Raw genomic sequence first — 5,064 nt, 5'->3', positions numbered from 1 at the left:
AGATAAATGGATAGATAGATCGATACATGGATAGATAGATAGATAGATAGATAGATAGATAGATAGATAGGATGAGAAACTAAAATACACATTTGTATTTGTGTGTGCGTGTGCGTGTGCGTGTGTGTGTGAAATTGTGTTTGAGTGAGAGAGAAAGATAGAGAGGGAGACCTTATACCTAACACTAAGTGACTTGGGAGAGAAGGATATGGGGTTTGAGAGACAGTCAAAGTCATTAAATCTGTCCCACCCCCTATGGACAGGTCGGGAAGACAGTCTTTTATTGTTTTCTGATAAATGAGTCCTGGACTCCCCATAAATCCACTAGATTCATTATATAGTCTCATGGCTAGGCAATTAAATAAGCTAGTTTACATTCTCTATCTCTCTCACTCTCTCTCTTTCTCTCTCAAACACACACACACACACACACACACCTCACACACAAACAAAAATACAGAGAAGGACCTTGGTGGGGTCAGAGGGTGCTTGATGCCTCGTGACTAGCCTGTGTGTGCAGACGCTTATCTGTCTCTGTGTCCCCTGTGTGGACGCTGACTGACAGCCAGCCTCTCCCTGTCTTTTGCATGTCAGCACTGTGGAGCAGGACACAGAGGACTGTTGTGCCTCCAGCATCCCAAATTACAGAGCAGCAGCCTTTAAAGCAAGCCAGGTTAGTCAGGGCATTGTGTGTTCAGAGTACCAACGCGCGCACACACACACACACATACACACGCACGCACACACACGCACACACGCACACACACAGAGAAAAAGAGAGAGAGAGAGAGAGAGACATAATGACATTGTTCTTTGTTTTTCCAGCTGTTTTGGAATAAAATGGGGGAAAACTATGTGGATTTTGTCTAAATTGGTGGAGAGTAATTACAGCAGTATAATTCTTGTTTATAAAGCTGGTGCAAATATAATATACAGCCTCCGGCAACATGAAGTCTTTGAAGAAATGTCCAATGAAATCTTGTTTGAAGTTGCTTTCGATGGAAATCAACCCTGTGACCAGGTACTGCCTTCTGTGCTTTGAAATGTCCATTTGTCATGATCAAGTTTTTTGAGACTGAACTGAGCTTCTCATTCCTTCTGTGAGTTTCGGAAGGGGAGACATAAAAGACTCACCTCTCTGTTGCCCAGGAGTGGCTTCTCAAAGGGAGGATCAAAAATCAAATGATGTTGATCTAATCAAAGCTCTAGTTTATCTCAATTGGTTGAGCATTCACCAGGTCTTCACATGGGTTTTAATAGACCCTGTGTCAGGGGTGGTCCATGGCAGAGGAGACCGAGGCAGTTGTCCAGGGCCACACCGCTCCCCAGAGGCCTGTGTGATCCTCACTTCACACTATTACATACAAACTCCACTGAATCATGTTACAATGAAGTCAAATGATAACATCAATGTTTGAAAGGACAGTGTTTCACATAACTCCACGCCCGTCTCTGTTGTCTTATTGGCTTTAATTGCCTCTATGGCGGAAGTGGTCGTGCACAAAAGGCATCTTGTATTTTCTCTAAACCAAACTGATGACAGGGATCAAAGGTCTGTCAATGCTGTCTGGCTCACACTCCCATCCAGCCAACTAATTATTCTACACTCTTATGACTGCTGTCCAATCTGAGAGCTGCCCTCAGTAAGAAATTTGCAATACCTTTGATCTCACCAATTTGACTTTATAAAATATAGCCCTACTCCTTCCTAAGAATAACTGGCAATAATTAGGAATTGTACTGGTTGAGTTTTGTTGTATTGAGTTGATGAGTTGCATTTTGATCCTAGCCTGTGCCTCCCAAGGTAAGGTAACGCATGGGCAACCCCCATCCACAGAGATCTAGCAGTATGGCAAGTTTCCTTTCCAGCCAATCAAAGGCACACCTTATAGGTAAAATGTCTGGTATTTAGCAGACGCTTTCATCCAAAGCAACGCACATAGGCATCCTCCAGTGGCCAGGAAACAAACCTGGGTCAACTGTTTGAAGGGTGGCAAAGCTAACCACTGTACCACTGACACCTTATGAGACTGCGATCGGTCAGTGATATGGGTTTACTTCGATCGGTCAGTGATATGGGTTTACTTCGATCGGTCAGTGATATGGGTTTACTTTGATCGGTCAGTGATATGGGTTTACTTTGATCGGTCAGTGATATGGGTTAACTTCGATCGGTCAGTGATATGGGTTTACTTCGATCGGTCAGTGATATGGGTTTACTTCGATCGGTCAGTGATATGGGTTTACTTCAATCAGTGATATGGGTTTACTTCGATCGCTCAGTGATATGGGTTTACTTTGATTGCTCAGTGATATGGGTTTACTTCGATCAGTGATATGGGTTTACTTCGCTCAGTGATATGGGTTTACTTCGATCGCTCAGTGATATGTTTACTTCGATCAGTGCTATGGGTTTACTTCAATCGATCAGTGATATTGGTTTACTTTGATCTGTCAGTGATATGGGTTTACTTCGATCTGTCAGTGATATGGGTTTACTTCTATCGGTCAGTAATATGGGTTAACTTCGATTGGTCAGTGATATGGGTTTACTTCGATCGGTCAGTGATATGGGTTTACTGGAGTGGCATCCAGGTGTGCCGCTTGACTGAGCTCCTCACCCGCAAAGCCATATAGTTGCTTAATATTGCTTATGCATTTGTAGAAAAAGGATATCTGCAAAAAAAAGACTTCTGCGATGTTCCGGAAAATTGGCTGTTGGTTCAGCTTTTTAAAACACTCCACAGTGCATCAAATGTTTCTAGGATACCAAAGTGAGCCAAAGCCAAAAGCCTCAAACAGCCTTTTACAGACTCAGATTTACAGTGAGTGGGGCTTAGAGTTATTTCATCAGACAGGCATACAAACACATTTAGACAAAGAGCAACGACAGTTATCATTATTGTTATTAGCCGGGAACATCATTAACCGTATCAGCTGCTAATACATCAGTCTATGAAGAGAAACGAGCAAAACGCAAGACACAAGTGTGGAGTCTCAGAGACTTAGAGAAAACAGCAGCCAGCCAACAGCGAAAACTGGGTCAGGCCCAAAACAAACATCATAAAAGAGAACAGAGAGATTGGTGGGGAAAGACACGTTGTGTGTTGGATATTTCATGGTGTTTTGAAGCCTCACTGTGGGAGTAGGAGAGTGGCAGCGCTAGCAGCAGGTGGTCCCGGCACCGTGGAAACCCCACATTTTGCCATGCGGCACCGACACACACACACACACACACACACACACACACACACACACACACACACACACACACACACACACACACACACACACACACACACACACACACAAACAAAACCCCAAAAGTTGTGCCAAGACAGAGGAAATCTTCCTTGAGCCTTTTCCAGGAGGAGAGAGGCTACTCAACCAAGCATATCATCCCTGTGCTAAGCTGACTGAGGGATTCTAAGGGCTTCCACAAGCTTCTGCAGGCTGTGTCCAGGTGTGGCTGTCCATTTCGTCATGATCTCCGCAACCCCCCTGGCAGAGGCCTTGAGGTACGCCAGTGATCTCTAGCCATGCAGGAAACAGGAAGTGAGGCGTCAATCAGGCCCAGGTGGCCCTAGGCAACCATGGCAGCTCACGGCTGCCTCGGGGCACCTGAGCCATGATGAAGGTTGCGTTTGAAACTAGGAGACCAAGACTTCACGTCTAATGTGGGAGGCTGGTTTCAAATCAATCGATGAGGAATATGAATCTGCCACATAAATAGCATTTCCTCAGGTGAAGTGCATTATGCTGGGGGTGGTCTGTCAAGCTTTTTTGCAGTATTTTCTTTCAGGTAATGATACAAAAGCATCTAAAAGCATCACTACATAATGCTATTGTGCAGTCTTACTTGGTATAGCTTTAGTAATGTTTCTGTATAGAGTAAAAAAACATAGTCCTTGAATTTGGAAAAATAATCTGTAAATGTCTTCTCTCTCTATGTCTCTATGTTTGAAGTTAGTAGTGACAGGTCTGCTATGGAGAAACTGGTCACAAATCAGTCTGATGGAATATTAACTCCTTCACTACCTCAGGTGAGGTATATTAGGGTGGTCTGTCAAGCTTTATTGCAGTTTCTTCTCTCATACACTGTTCTTCTTTCTCTGTGCTCTGTGCTCTGTGCTCTATGTTCATTATCAATCCAGGCAAAATATTTCTCATATCTCTAAAAAGTTCCCAAATGAATGATTAAAGAAGGAAAACTGTTTCTCATAATCTCAGCTGAAAGCTAGTAGCAACAGGTGCCGGTATGGCTCCTCTAACATTCCAAATACTGTATACGGCTCCTCAAAATGCTTCAGAATGTTCCATGATTTGAATGGGCCACCCCAACGTTCCATTGATTTGAATGGGCCACCCTAATGTTCCATTGATTTGAATGGGCCACCCTAATGTTCCATTGATTTGAATGGGCCACCCTAATGTTCCATTGATTTGAATGGGCCACCCGAACCCGAACCCGAACCCGAAGTCCGACATTTCTTTATAATGACCTCCGCAAAAAAAATTAAGGAATGGAGGGATGACCTATGCTGCAAGTTGGGGTCCTGTTCGTCCCGTCAGGATTTATTTTCAGACAGTGACTGGCAGACTATGAATTATCCCGTCGTTTAGATTGTGCCCAGCATCAAGCCTCCTGAATGCTCAGGTCATGTTTACATGGTCACACTCTCTCCAGCTGTCACCTCGTCTAGGACCAGACGATAACGGGGTTAAAGCTGATCATGTGTTATCTGAGGAAAAAGGCTGTACTTCAAAGACAAAGTGATCTGGACATCTCCATGGCAGCTCTCTCTCTCTCTCTCTCTCTTTCACTCTCTCTCACTCTCTAGCTCTCTCTGTACCTCAATGGCATAACTTCTCTCTGTCTCTCTCTGTCTTCCAAACCATCTCTTTCAATATCTGTCTGTCTCTTTCTTTCTCTCTCTTTCGCTCTCTCTCCCTCTCTCTCTTTCTCATGCCCACACAGACACACAGACACACACACACACACACACACACACACACACACACAGCACCAGTGTTGGGAAAGTTCACTTTCTACATGAACTAGTT

This window comes from Sprattus sprattus (genome assembly GCF_963457725.1).
Source record: "Sprattus sprattus genome assembly, chromosome: 15".
NCBI lineage: Eukaryota > Metazoa > Chordata > Actinopteri > Clupeiformes > Clupeidae > Sprattus > Sprattus sprattus.
Note: the sequence above shows the minus strand (reverse complement) of the source record.